The sequence below is a fragment of the Eschrichtius robustus genome, chromosome 20 (genome assembly GCF_028021215.1).
Source record: "Eschrichtius robustus isolate mEscRob2 chromosome 20, mEscRob2.pri, whole genome shotgun sequence".
Classification (NCBI taxonomy): Eukaryota; Metazoa; Chordata; class Mammalia; order Artiodactyla; family Eschrichtiidae; genus Eschrichtius; species Eschrichtius robustus.
In genome coordinates this window covers 63585530-63601718 of record NC_090843.1, presented here as the reverse complement: position 1 = coordinate 63601718, position 16189 = coordinate 63585530, and positions in this window count along the sequence as shown.

Here is a 16189-nt window from a genome sequence, read left to right as displayed (position 1 = left end):
TAGAGCACAGGGAACTATATTCAATATCCTGTGATAAACCATAACGGAAAAGAATATGAAAAAGAATGTATATATATGTATAAGTGAATCACTTTGCTGTACAGCAGGAATTAATACAACATTGTATATCAACTATACTTCAATAAAATAAATTTTTCAAAAAATGGACAAAACTGTAAAAGTGAGAAGGCTCAGGTGTAATTGCTCAGAGAGTTGGGGAAAATGGACCAAACAGTCAGAAGGAGAAGCTCAATTGCAGAGACCTTATTTGATGAACATTTACAGAGGATCCCAGAACAAGGAGGCTGGGCTGGACCCTGCAGAGCTACCCTGCACATTTCCAATTTGTAGAAAAGGCCCTCGCCCTTCACATTTCCCTTGTAAGGTGGGAAAGGGGCTTGGAGGACTCCCAGTGTAAAGGCTAAGATTGAGGAGCAAACAGAGAAGAACTAGAAATGAAAGCTGCTTTGTATTGATCATCATACTGGACTGTTGCAAAGGCCATGGAGAGAGAGCTGAGGCCAAGATAAGAGGCGCATTAGAAGATCAAAGTCAACCGAGGAAGATGGCGGTGACCTACGGCAGATGTAACCCCAGGGAGAAAACAGGTCAGCCTCAAGTTCCAGGAAACACAAGAAGGCAATGATTACCCTTGTTCCTCTCACTGAGACTGAAGAGGATCCAGCAATTTGTAACTGGGTGGAAAGGGGGGCTTGGAAAGAAGTGGCCGGGCAGGCAGGCTTCTGAGAGGCGCATGCTGGGGACCGCTGAGGTGGGCAGAGCCCGAGGCTGTCCCCCGGGTAGGTTCACTCTGGGAAGAGGGGAGGCACCTGGCTTAGAGGAAGCGCCCACGTGAGCCCCATCAGGGAGTAGAATTCAGGCATCACTCTGGGAAAGATGGACGACTCATCAAGGAAACTAGGGCACTTCTGGTCCTCAAGGGTCCTCCATTGCCCCCAGGGAAGGGGTCCTACGTGAGGTGAGTGGGGATTTCTTTCCTTTTTCTTGAGGTTAAGGTTGGGCAGTCTTCTGTAATTGAATTCTCAGTATTTCTATTATTGGATTACTTAAGGGTGTTGACATTGTACGTAAGTTAAAATTCATAACAATCCCGAGGTAAGTATTTCAACTATTCCCTAGGATTTTAAGAAAGGGCAATGTATTGATTAGGAATATTATTTGGCGAAACAAAATACCTGCAAATTCACCAGGTAAAGGAGGGGAGGGGGTCAGAGTGTGCGGATGGCAGACTCTATTCCACCATTTCCTGTTTCCGGCATGTTTATAGACTGACAGCCAATACTACTGTGTTTTAGAACAATTTGCATCTACTCACGTTCTTCCCCAGCTGAACCGCTCTCTTCTCTTCCTAGTATCCAAACCCTTACCATCTCTTCCATTTGAGGTTTCCCGTATTTTCACAGCTGGAGGTAACCTTTCCTTTCCTACCTGCCCCCGACCCCCACTCTGCTTAGAATGTACCATTTAAAGATACTGGCTAACTTCTTGAAATTTTTATTTAGCATCATTCTTTATGTACACATCTGAGCTCCCTTCCAGACTGCTCTCTCTTTAATATTTCTTGAATAAGTGTACAGGAAGTCACAAAGTTTAGGAGGGAATAAAAAAAAAATATAGGAGGCAACCAAAAATTTTGTTGAGCAACGAATAAATCATATGTTTAGAATATGAATGAAACCCCTCAACATGTGACTCTCTGAAATTTAGCTTTATGCAATATATCCAGTAATGCTGATCAAATGGACCTCATAACCTAACAAAGTTAACCCACTGAATGACAATGGAGAGAGTACTGAATTAGGAGCCAGGAGAACCAGGTTATAGACCCTGATCTGTTGCTACCTAGTTGGTTAACTTCAGATAATACATTTCATTTGTTATCTACCTTCCACTCCATCTTGAATAGAATAACATGGTTGAAAGAGATGATTTTTAAGGACCCTTAAGGATGTCATGATGAAGGAATTAGTTCAACAGGGTGTTTGGTGAGTCAACATTTAGGATAGAATCACATCAACCATTTCCATTGACCTGTAGAGTACTGGTGAATGGCTGCACAAGAATTCCATTGGGGAAAGGCCATGAAAATCTGGTCAGGAGTGGAGGCTTCTACAAAATTGGCTATAAAATCTGAAAGAGTTAGCGAGGACAGCCATTCCTCATTAACCTGATGCTGAAGCAAACTTTCTGTCCCAAATCCAGATTTTTTTTTCCTAATAAGGTCCTAAACACTGATTTAGAAACATTTGGCACTTTGAATTTTTCAGGTATTTGCTATCTAAATAGGGTCAATACCATGAGCTAGAGACCCATCAGAAACATATTGCAGACAAATTAGTTGGGTTCTTTCTTGTTGCTGGGGCAGTTCTTAATGACACCAATACCTGGAGAGTCCAGCCTGATCCCAGATGCCACAGACAGCTTTTTTCTTTCTTACAAGTAAAGGCTCACTAGATAAATTACTTTTTCTTAGCCTAATGGATAGTCCTAACCTTGAAACTAATTTTTTGGGGCTAAAGATAACAATTATGGTGAATTACTTGACACCACAATCCAGGCAAATGAGGTAAAAATTTTTACCAAATATGCCTTATATATATACTACAACTCTATGGATTTTGTTAGACTCACAGTCTTTTATGGAGATGAAAAAATTGGAGCGCAGAGAGAGATGGGGTGCCCATTTCATTCTTTATTTGTAGAGTCCTGAGCAATGAATTGGATTAATAAACATTGATCCAATTGGATATTAAGGTGACAAGTGCACCACATAGCTAATGACCAATTGGTTATTTCTCCTGTTTGAATTGATTAGACCAAGTTAACTGATCAACAATTGGCTCCATTGCCTTCATATTTAACCATACTCTCAGTGACAACACAAAATCAAAGCCATTATCTAAATGGTTAACTCATTCTTCCCATCGTATATGTAGAAAGTAATTTTATTTTATTTGGATGGTAGACCCACGTTGACAGATCCGGAGCAGCGCTCGATGCTTTGTATATTTTTAAACAATCAGGGTATCATCTTTGAAATGAATCCTCAATTTCTGCCTTCAAGGACACAATAGTTTATTCATATTAGAGAGAAAAATGTCACCCATTGCAGCTGGCTTCACCTTCTATCAAATTGCCTCGTGTTTGAAATTTTCTCTTTCTCTTGCCCTTAGGAAACGTTAACTACATTCCTCTGTAGCGCTCATTCCCTCCACCAATGGGTTCATTTTCTACTGACTCAACTCACTGGGGCACTTCACCCCTGGGGTTTCTAAGGAAGCCTGAAATTAACACAGTCTTTTCTAATTAATCCTTCCAGAGTAAACCATTCCTTCTTGTACATCCAGAAAACTGTGAACATCTTTATCATCAGGCTCCCAAAGGCTTTCTTTCCTCATTAATTCTAAGTGACTTAGTTATTCTTCAATTTAAATAGAGACATGCCAAATTACAGGTCTAGACAAATGAAATGTGTATTTTTCCATCCTTAGCCTCCCTCACCCTCACTCGGTTTAATGTGCTTGGTTGGAAAGTTGCTAATGAACAAACACAGAACACTTTTTGTAATAGGGTTCTCCGGAGAAAAAGAACCGATAGGGTATATATAGATACACAGAAGAGGAGAGCTTTACTATAGGAACTGACTCACATGATTATTACGGAGGCAGAGAAGTTCCAAGATGTGCCATCGGAAAGCTGGAGACCAGGAAAGCAGTGGCATAATTAAGTCTGAGTCCAAAGGCTTGAGAACAGAGGGAGACGATGGTGTAAGTCCCAGTTTGAGTCTGAAGGTCTGAGAACCAGGAACACCGATGTCTGAGGGCAGCAGAATGTGGATATCCCAACTCAAGCGAGAGCAAGTTTGCCCTTCTTCCGCCTTTTTGTTCTATTCAAGCCCTTAATGGATTGGATGATGCCAATTGCACCATCTTCCTTCCTCAGTCTACTGATTCAGATGCTAATCTCTTTGCAAACACCCGCACAGATACTCCCAGAGATAGTATTTTATCAACTCTGTGGGTCTCCCTAAGCCCAGTCAAGTTGACACATAAAATCAACCATCACATTTTATAAGAGCAAGACGATTCAGTTCTGAAGGTGCAATGGTAGTGATTCTCTTTCCTAACTGCTGGGCAAAAGTGGGTTCCTGAGCAGTTTTCTGGTCAGGATGTTGGAGAGCATGGGGGCAGTGGGTGTTTAGATGGGGGGACTTATCAGGGAAAACACAAGAAACAAGGGTTAGCTTGTTAAAAAGATTGAAGCCTTGTCTGTTCCACTGATAAGAGTTTCTTGTGATTTAGAGTCAAACTTCTCTTCCTGGAGTAGAGAGGGAGACACACTTTCCAACAGAGAGTTCCCTTATAAACGTAAATTTCCCTTACGAAAGAGTAACTTCTACTCTGTTTTCAGAGCTGCTTTTGTGTCTGCTGTTTCTTAAAAACGATCAGCTCCAAATAATCCTTATGTCAAAGAGGGATAATTTGGGGTGGCGTATTCTGTTCCCCTTCAGCTGCATAGAGGAGCTTCTGGATGACTCCTGATGGGTCTGTAGAGATGTAGTGAGGACCACCTCGGCTGTCTCTCTTCTACACTCCACACTCACCTCCGCTTAGCCACTGTCTGGCCACACTGTGGGATGTGGCATGTAGCAGTGTGTGTGGTTCCTCCTGGGGTCGGGGGGCAGGTCTCTGACTGCCCCCTGGCTCTGCCCTCAATGCCTTTTACTCACACTGCTTATTGGGATATTTCATCCACATTTCCCGCCTCTCCTCTCAGGTTTCATCCCAGGAGGGAAGGAGACCAAAAGCACTGGCATCTCACATCTTTGTCCCCCTCACGGTAGCCCCAACCCTGCTCCTTCCAAGGACTTTCTTTACCTCTCCATGGGGGGTCTATGACACATTCTTGAGCTGGCATTTACCCAACCCCAATTACTAGGCCACATGGCAAAATGAATGCAGGGAAATGCAGTGTATAATGGGATGAGGGAACTTAAATTCCGAGTCTGCTCTCGATTATATTTGCTTTACGGGTATAGGATACAACGGAGCTCCAGTCTCATCTGAGCCCCTCTATTCCGAGGACTTCTGAGCCAAAGTAGAAATGGAAAATATGGTACCTACCAAAGAGAGAGGGGTAGGGAGCTGGCGCTGCATGAACACTGCCAAAGCAATTAGAACTGGTGATCGTGATTATGATAGCCTTTGAGTTTATCGACACAGCAGCAATAAACAGCTGGTACTTGGGACCCAAAACATAGTTTCATGCTGGGGACAATGCCTGTTTTATCTAATTCTATATCCCCAGCACCTGTGGGTGGCAATAGTAGCAGTAAGTGTGCGGAATGAAGGATGCATGAGGCCAACGTGCAGAGAGAGGGAGAGAGAGCAGGACAGACAGAAACGAGTGAAATAACCAAACAGCTGTAACAGCACAGATGGGAAGGGAACCCTCCAGCATGGGGGGGGGGAGGAAATACATCGCACCACACAACCACTTCCCCTGAAGATAATCAACAGACTTCTGAAGAATTCTGATAACGATACAGTCAAGGGCATCCTAAGCAGCCTGGATTTTTACCAGTTCTGCTTTTATTTCCCCTTCTTTTATGACCTTTTTCCCCCCGCTGGCCAACAGATTGCAGACTTAAGACAACAATATTTCACTTAAGATAAAACACCAGTTTTCAATACATCCAAGTGTTGGAGATGTTCTATTAAAAAATCACGCTCAGCAAAGCCTAGAGGGTTGAGACAACATGTATCCCACCTCTTTTCAGTAGACTGAAGTCATACATCCCACATCCTGATTTCAGCAATTAAAATGACACATTAATCATCTTCCTTCTTTTTGTTCTTATTTCATGTTACCCCAACTCCTCCCCAATCCTTTGGCGGATGCTGCCGGGACCATCTGAAGCAGGCCCACATGAATCCACTATGTTCCCACTAAGCTGTGTGAAACGCATCCATGGACCACATGAAACACCTCACAGTTTCCATGTGTCCCAGCGCAGCGAACACCAGGCGGCCCCGCCTTAGCATCTTGAAGTGGACCCTTGTCTTCAGTGCTCCCAGTACTTGCTTTTGTTCCCCATCTGTCTCTCTTCTCCCTACTTAGGTAAGCCCCCACGTGACCAAGCTCTACCTCATGCTTTGCAAGTTGGCAGTTCTCAACCCTGAGATCTCAAGCAACTTTGTACTATTTTGACAAGGTAACCAGACTTTGTCTTCCAAGCGTGGCGGTTAGAAGGGGCATCTAGGAATTAGAAGCAAGTGATTTTGTCATGATGCCATTCATCGTTTGCCAAAACAATATCAATTATGCTCTGGCTGCAAGTAACCAAACACCAGAAGAAATGTTGCTTGAACAATAGGACTCCAGAGCCGATGGGGGTCTCGTGGGTATGGCACCCCACGTTGCTTTCTCTGTGATTCCCTTGGTCTTCTCTCTTGGTCATCCACTTGTGGTCCCAAGGTAATGTGTCAGCTCCAAATTCAGAGTCGTCATAGAGCAATGTTCAAAGTGGGGATGGGGGAGAGGGCTTCTCCGTAAGCAAGTCTCTCTCTCATTTATCAGAACAAAAAAATCTTTCTCATAACCGAAGCTCCCTCCTTCTCCTAGCAGATTTTCCTATCAGGTCCCAGAGGTCACAAATGGATCATAAATCCACACCCCAGCCACAAGGGAGCTTGGGGATGTGAGACTCAGATATTGTCTTCTGTAGTGGGAAGAAAGCTCTGTATTAGCCATGTCTTTTACTATCTGTATTCTGATGCTTTGACACCTGGGGTCTTACTGACCCTGGAAGCACTGCCTGTCCCAGGGTTAGCCAACAACTAGAGACAGTAAACGGCTCACGCACTTTTCAGATGCAAACCAACCAATCCAGGACCCACCCACCGACCACCTCCTTTACAGGGATCTCATATTCAGGCTACTATTCCTCTACGCTGATCATCCCAGGGCCAGGTACCAGACAACTAGGGACAGCCCCTACGCTCCAGAGCCCATTGAATCTATTCCAACTAGCCAGTCCAAAATCTGCTTACCTTGCCTCGGCAGTTCCTTCCCATAGAAACCACAATCAAGGCTCATGCCGACAGCCCCTCCTTCTCCCTCTGACTCCTGACCAGCTTTGGTGCATCGCCGTGTGGCCCTCCCTGAGGGGCCCCTCCTCTCGGAAACTGTGAGTAACAAATCCTCTTTTCAATGGCAGGGTTTTCCTGATCTGTTGGCCTTACTGAACCTCACATTTTCTATGAATACGCTGTATTTTAGAACAGGCTTTGCTGGCATCAAACCCTTCTGCAAGAGTTTTTCTCTTCTAGGGGAAAATAATGGAAGGGAGCTTCTTTCTTTCTATATAAAAGGATTTATCCTAATTACCTATTGCTGCACAAGAAATTACGTAGACTTAGTGGCTTAAAACAATGATTATTTTATTCTCTCTCATGATTTCTGCAGGTCAGGAACCTAAGCAGGATTCAGGTGGACAGTCCTGGCTTCAGGTCCCTTGCATGGCTGCTGTCAGGCGTGTCTGCAGCTGCAATAGCACAGGCTGAAGAAGCTTGGTCAGGCATTGTGCTGTGCACGTGTATTATCTCAGCTAATCTTTTGTATCCATCCTTTGAGACACATATGATTAATTAACATGATTTTACAGATGGGGACATGGATTCACATAGTTAAGTAATTCGTCAAGGTTACCTCGTTGCTAAATGGCATCATTACTCAGGATAGCAGCCTCTCTCTCTCCTCCAGTCATTCTCCGTCATGTTACTTTATTCTGATGTCTTCATAGCACACACTGATGTCTGAAACAATCTTGTGCACTCATTTGCCTTGGGCTAATTTGTCTCTGTTCCCCAGTGGAATGCAAAGTCCTTGAGAGCAGGGACATGGCCCATCTCACTCACTTCTTCATTCCCAGAGTCCAGAGCAGGGTCTGGCACATTGCGTGCACTCAGCGAATAGTTGTTGAATGATGCCCAGAGCTTGGGTTTGCCCTCTGTTTTGAACAATAGCGTGATCACCCGGGTGGCACATGTTGGTCCCTCCTGCCACAACTCCAGACCCTAGAAACTGTACCACCTGCCTGAAGGCTGTCCCTCAACCTTGACTCTTCGGAAAGTCTCTCTTTCCATCCTTAAACATGTCTCCCAAAGCCTAACAGTGACGGTTGGGAATTCAGAATCCACCTCTGCTGTTCTCCTTATTTCTCTTTTCTTTTCCTATTTTCTTATTCTTCGTCCCACCTCCACCATGATTATCAAGCTATGGCATTACTGGTACTTAACGGCCCAAGATCTCCATAAACTGAAGACTTCCTCCTTCACCCAGGACACCTGAAGCAGCCTGCTAAACTATTTAGTGGTAGGTGATGGGCAGACAGTACAGCAGGAAATTAAGTCTCGCCTCCCCCACTGTCTTCCCTTGGAGAAAACTACCAGAAAAGGCTTAGTAGTCACACACACACACACACACACACACACACACACACACCACATTGTATCCCCTAAGCTTCATTGGCATACGTTGTCTTATTTCCTGGATGGCCTGAGTTTCTCTGTGTAGCATTTGCTAAGTGGGAAGGAGGGTGGGGCCCATTACGTCAGAGACACTGGGGAGAGGACCCCAGACATTCTGGCTTTCCCTCCTTCAAAAAACACAGGGAAGTGTGTTTTTGGGGATTCAGCATCCTTTTATGCAACAGAGTTGGAGGCTTGTGTGTGTGTCAGAAGGTGCAATGCTATAACCTTGGTAACAGCCACTTTGTCCCGACAATAAGCCTCTAATCCAACCATCATTTCCCGTGTGAGGGGGAAACGTATTTTCTTTTCTGACTTTCACTATGGGATCAGGGTTCCGGGTTCATGGTATGGCATAGTTTTCATACATTGTGTTGTCATAATAGGGCTTCAGAAATTGTCCTGAGCTTCCTTGGGGACCAGATATTTTGATGGGCGAGAAAGAGATCAGTATTCTCTGTGGGTGGTCTGAGGTGGCAGTCTCAGAGGGCGTGGTGGTCAGCCCCTCATAGCAGGGTCTTTCTGGGGACAGCTCATTGACGGAAGTGAAAGTTTGCCTGTGCTGCTCATTCTAGAGAACACCCCCTATGATGCTGCCGTTTTTATTGGGCCATTACAGCTCCCAGTTCAAGGAAGAATTCTACCCTAACTTTGTGGAGGATCCTGAATGCCAGCACTTTGCCAGACATGCTGGATATGAGAAAATAAAGCCAAAGAGAAAGTAATAGTTAAGTAACCAATTTACCAAATGCTGTACACAAAATAAAGCCTCTTCAGATGATTTCCAGGGTTCTCATTAGTTCAGTGAGAGACTGTTAAAATATGCACATTTTCTCTAACTGTAAAGCTATTTTTGGTACTTCCTAATAGAGAACTCTGCCTTAAATAAAACAAACAGGGAACTGTTACTGAAAAAATAGGATCAGGGCTGACCCTTCTTTACCTGGCATTACCTCTTTGCTGTGTCCTTGAGAATTTTCACTTCTTGGAGAAACTGGATAAAACATTGCTTCCAGTTACTTTCTACAGAAGATGGAATCTTATGTGGGAAAACCTTGATGGGCTTGGGAATTCAAGACTAGTGGTGAAGTTAGTTAAATTGCTCTACATGTGTTAGGCAAGAAATTTGGAATTTTGAGGGCAATTCTTTTTATTTATATTATAATTGGCTGTTATGTCCCTTAAGTCTCATTTAAGCTATAAATTATCCTTCTGTATCTTTTTATTCCCTTGCAGTTATGTGTTGAGGATACTGGGTCCTTTTCCTACAGAACTTCCCATCTTATTTTTCCTGATTGCACCCTTGTGATATGGAAGGATAACTCAAATTCCCTGTAACTTTGTAATTAGGTCTAGAGGCTGGTCAGATTCAGGTTTGATTTCCCCCTCCACTCCCCTCCTCTCCACATAGGAGGTGGTGTATACTTTCATCAGGAGGTAGGTAATGTCTTGTCCCTCTTTTGGCGATGTTAGCAGCCATGATAATCATTATCTAGATCAAGTGTTGGCAAACCCAAGAGGCAAATCTGGTCCACTGCCTGTATTTGCAGGTAAAGTTTTATTGGAACACCCACTGGTTTATGTATTGTCTTTGGTTGCTATTGCTCTGTAACAGCAGAGTTGAATAGTTGTGACAGAGACCCTATGCCCCACAAAACCTGAAATATTTACTTTCTGTTTCTTTACCGAAAATATTTGCCGACCCCTGATCTAGATCCATTAATTTATTGGGGGGGAGGTTGGTGACATTCAAAATTTATCATTCATTTCTCACTTAGTAGCTACAATACTTCTGTTTTTTAAAAAGTCCCTTTGTAACTGTTGGGTATGACAGACTGTATAGGAAAGATAGTATACATATTTGATTCTTTCCTTTTTTTACTTTTAAAAAATAATGAGGTCGTTTCGTAGCATTCTCTAAAGGTGCCTGGTAGGGCTAATGTTTATTTATTCGTTTTGTCTTGTTTGAGAATTGTTACAAACTCATGAATTTAAACATATTTGATGTGTTTTAGGTCATCCTAATTATGATTACTCTTTTTGATGTTCAAGTTCTCTTCTTTTTAGCCATTGGGAGCCTAGACCATAGACTGGGTCCTTGTGATACAGCCTTAGCAGTCTTGGGTAATTTTCTTGCTTTCTGGAATGACAACTATTCCTGACTCGGATTTTTCCTGCCTCAGTCCTGAAATTAGCCATTTCTCTAAGAATCATTTAGTGGAAATGCTATTCAGAGACCTCAACCTGGGTGCTCATTGCTGTGGGTTGGTCATTGTTTCTAGGCCTTTCCAGTGGACAGAGGTAGAAAATATGTATTCTTTAAGTTAAAATACATCATGAGTTCAGAAGCATACTTCCAATTTAGACTCAAAACTACAGGGTTTTTACTTAACCTTGTCAATCTTACATTTATATATCCTTCCAACCACACTCATACTGTCAATTCTCAATGACACCAACACAACCATACATTTGATGTATTCCACGCTATGGCAGCCCCAACATGGCAGTACTAACTTTACCACCATTGACTGATTCCTAAAAAGGTTTTTTTTTTTTTTTTCCAGTTCTTTTAGTCCTTGGGCTATCTAACACAAAATTTCACAAATTACTATCTGTCAAACTCATTTAGAATAGTTTCTCACTGAGTGGTTCTGCCACTAATTGTATACAGAGTGAGGCTCATTTATTTCATTTTACTCTTGATATCTAGGGAATGCTTTTCAATTTAGTTTTGTCCTATAATTATGTAAAATATTTACTTTATTCTAGAGTCACGTCCGAAACACCAGATATATTCAAATAAATCTTACCTCTTCCACCCTGTTCTCTCCCTCTCCCACAGGTAATCATTTAAAAAAATTTTTTTGTGGTTTGTCTTTCTATTGTTCTTTTTTAAAAAAATAAGCAAATGTCTTTTTTTTAAAGAAAAAGATAAACTGTAGAATAATATACACATGTTTCTCTTTTTTAATTTCTTTCACTTAACAATATTCCTTTGAGATTACATCATAGCAGTGTATATGAATGGGCTCCGAGGTCCAACTGGGGAGGAATATGGAGGGGAGAGGGCAGTGGTCAGGGGACAGAAAAGGGCCAAAAAGATGGAAGAAGAATATAGTCAATAACGTAACCATTCCCATGACCACCATGTTTTTGGTAAAATATTAAACTTGAGAAAACGTTTTTTAACTGGCTTTGCTTCTCCCCTCACCCCTCCCTCCCTTTCCTCTTCCTCCCCTTATTCTCCACCCCACCCTCCCCTCCTTTTCTTTCTTTCTCTCTCTCTCTCTGTCTCATAAAGAAAATGAGGCTAAATTCTGGGTCTGGAGGTGAGGAGTGAAACAGAGAATGTGTCCGGAGCTAAAAGCCAAGAGGACCATAAGTATGGAAGTCCCTGGGAATTAGAAGAACTAGGAAGCATTGTAGGCTTTTGTAGACCACAGGATTTTCAGCATTCCTAGACAAACACACCTTCTCTCTGCAGGATAAGGGGTATGTATCCATATATACTGCTATGATGTAATCTCAAAGGAATATTGTTAAGTGAAAGGGGCATCCAATGTATGGGTCAGACCAATAAATTCTCCATATGTCGCTGTATCTTTCTCCCCTGTATAAAAACACCAGCAAGGCTTGCTTGACTCCCGCCCCTCACCCCCGCCGCCCCATGTCTGCTCTGTGGATGAAGGTCAGCAGCTTCTTGTGGTTATGCTGGGTAAGACTTTGACACTGGCGTATAAGTAGTCAAACAGACTAAGATCAATGAATGAATCACAGCATCAAAGCAGTGACAGAGCCCCCAAGGCATAACCAAACCTCAGTTAACCTCAGCCCGAACACTCTAACATTGTTCCAAGACCTAATTGTTCTTTGAAAAAAAGCCAAGAATGTGGGCAGAGTGGCAGTAACTTGGTACTTATATTGGTTTCCCACAAAGTAGATATTCCAAGTCAATGACTTGGTCAAGTAACCAATTTTGCGTTGTTAGTTGACAGCCCTATTCCTCTCTTCTCTAACTGAGCAGTGACATAGATTCGAAAGCCAGTGAGTAGGAAAGACCTTCCCAGCCCTCAGACTTCTCAGACAGAGACAAGGATTCCTTCTCAGTTGGTGTGTGGTTTTTTCCCAACCAATGCAAATACCTTGTTCCACCATGGATTCTCCAATTCTCCAACACCAGCTGGGTAGCCTACAGTTCAATTCAATTCACTGAGTTAGTGCAGACCCCACAAGTTCGGCAGGGGGCGGTCCCACAAGACTGCCCCTACTTCAGCTGCCAGCCACAAAAGTGGTCCCCAGGCTACCTGCACTTCTGTCCAGCCAACTATAAATCAGGGGTTCCTACAAATCCCCCCCAGGTTCGACAATTTGCTGGGATGGCTTGTAGACTCAGAAAAGTGCTTTACTTACATTAACCAGTTTATTCTAAAGGATGCAACTCAAGAACAGCCCGATGGAAGAGATGCAAAAGGTGAGTTATAGGGAGGGATGTGGTGCCCTCTCTGGGCACGTCATCGTCCCAGCACTTTGACGTGTTCACCAACCTGGAAGCTCCCCTAAACCTTGTCTTTCTGAGTTTTTTTATGGGGGTTTCATCACATAGGCATGATTGATTAAGTCACTGGTTATCGGTGATTGAATTCGATCTCCAGCCGTCTCCCCTCCCTGGAGGTAGGCATGAGGTGATAGTTCTAATCCTTTAATGATGTGGTTGGTTCCTCTAGTGACCAGCTCCCATTCTGAAGCCATCTAGGAGCCCACCTTGACTCGCCTCATTAGCATAAATTCAGGTGTGGTCCAAAGGGGCTTTTTATCAATTGCAAAAGATGCTCTTATTCCTTAGGAAATCACAAGGGTTTCTGTGTCAGGAATCAGGGATAAAGACCGAATATATATATATATATATATATATATATATATATATATATATATATATTTTTTATACTACAGCTGGTAAATCCTCATGACCAATGTGCCAGGGAGACAGGATGAGACAGAATGTAGCTTGAATATGGGTTCTGAATCTTGGTATTTCTGGCTTAAAGTCTACCATTTTGGAGGAATCAAGAGCTCACTAATTCAGATCCACCGAAGCATCTAAGTTCACAAGGGCGTGGAATTTGGTGTCAGGTGGAAGATTGGGAAGCAGCAGGGCAAGTGCCAGAGCTAGGAGATGTGGGGTGTGAGAGAGCTCAGAGCGGCCAGCAGGGTGAGAACCTACACCTGCAGGGTAAGGACTCCTCCTCGGGCTCCTGAAAATCCATCCGCAGCGACTAGGGCCCCAGGAGTGAGATCCAGGCATCATAAGGGAACAGTCTTTAGGGACTGGGACACTCCTTGACTGATAAATAAGATCAAGAAAGAAAAGGGAGGGAGGAGTCATCACCCCTGTAAGCTTCAGAGCTGAATTCTGAGCCTGGTGGTTTTGGCTTGTGTCCCTGTGAATAGCAGGTGGGTGGCTGGTTTTCCTAACACTGGAAATTTGGCCGTTTTTGGAAATTTAATCTTCCATGATTAAACATATTTCATAACAGGCCACCTTTCCCTTACTGCTAAGTGGTTTCAGGTACGAAAATATTGAAGAAATATTGTTGGTTTTCCTGACCACTGATGGATCTTAAATATTCAACCTGCTGCATGAAAATGTAAAGTGTTAAATATTAACTAAATTGGGCTATTTTTGACTTTCTGTTCTGCTTACGCTTTCTCTTCCTAAAGCACTTTGCCTGCCTTTTGGCCCTTTACGAGAAACTTTTTGTACAGAGAGAGGCCAAGTCAGTACCTGGAGGCAAGACCAAAACACTTATGCAATTGACTGATCCAAATAAAAATATTGGAACTACAGAACCACCGTGGGGCTTTCATACAAACCATGATCCTTCACAGTAGAATTTTTAACCTATAGCCTTTTTATTTTGATAAAAAGAAACGAGTAATTTGAGAGTATTTTTTCAATGAAAATCCTTACAGAGTTTACTCACAAAGTAGAGGATTCCCAGAAAACGAATTGATGAAGATTTCTAATTCTGCTGTTATTAGCAGTACTTTGCCTTAAATGGCTGTGATAGCTTGTGTTTTTGGCTTAAAACCCTGATCTATTCAGCTAACCCGAGTGGGGCACCGATTCCATACGCAGTGAGTAGACGGGCATCTCCTGACCCCAGTCTTCTTGGTTGTCACTCAGAAAATGCTCAAACACCGGATTGGTGGGAAGTCAGGATGATGTCTAAATAGTATATGGCTCTAGTTTTTTTTTAAGAGCCACACAGACAAATAACAGATAGTAATTAGGAGGAAAATGGGTATCGGAGAACTAAAAAAATAAAGATCAGACATTCCAGTATCATGGAGAACGAGCAGTGATTGATCATCATTCTGAAATATGATTTTAAGTAAGATTTTCAGCTTTGATGTTAACAAGCACCTTTCTATAAAGTACCCATGGCTAAGATGGTACGAAAGTTGCACCGGCTGCACCAGCTTGCAGCCCAGAAAGGAATTCTGCTGCAAAGACTTCTTTCTTTCTTTCCTTTCTGCTGCAAAGGTTTAGGGCTACAAACATGCCATTGAAGGCATAAGACAAATTCAGAAAGTGAACTTTTTTTGTCCCTATTTTTGCAATGGAGCCCACAGCATACATTTCAAAGCTCCCCATAGGTATGTTTGGACTGTCTGCCATGTTGGAGTGCGTCAATGTCAGCACTTAGAGATTATCCTGCCAGCGATTCTCAGCCTTCCCTGGGCATCTAAATTTAAAAAGTACTGATATCCAGGCTCTACTCCAGAAATTCTACTTCAATTGGTCTAGGGTGGGCCCAGCATTTCTATTTAAAAAAAAAAACAAACTTGGTGATTCTACTGTATAGTCAAGATTGAGAATTATTTTATCTTCTTCCTTTTCAAGATGAGGACCATGAAGCTCAGAAAAATTATTAAACACTTTTCCAAAGTCATGCAGCTGAAAAGTGGGGGGACTGAGATTCCACCCCAGGTATTTCAAACTTCATTTTCTCCCCCTTTTTTCCCAATATACACACCGTACAGCCTCTGTGTGGCTAAGTTGGAGCCTAGATCCCAGAGCCCCCCAAATTCCTGATCCCTGGTTTTCCAGCCACCCATATCCACGTCCACTCTTTCCGAAACTCTTGACATGATGAAGTGAGAGTTATCAAAATCCCCCTCCCACTTAGGTGCTGGATATGTTGTCCCAGAGACTATGAAGCTCGTTTTCTTTAATTTAGACTTTAAGCAAAAGTAAAGATGATCGAAATTCATAGTCAGCACTCAGATACTCATTTTCTATAAGATTCCATAACCAAGCTTCCAGAAAGATCTGAGAGTGTTAGGGACTTGGTTTTCACGTGAATAAGTCAAAAAGAGGTCACGAGCTGAACTAGATGATTTGGATCCAACAGACCCATCTCCTTTGTCTACCTTCTTTGGGAATCTTCTCATGTACAAAGGATTATGAAGAAAGGCCTTTTTTTCATGTCTTCTTAGAGAAAATATCTTTCATTCCCAAATCAACCTTAAAAATAGTGATGGTTATAATGTGCTGGAAATGCTTAATCATTACCGGGAGCTTACCAGCAAGCATGTCACGTGTTAGTTTATGAAATTGCACAGCAATCCCA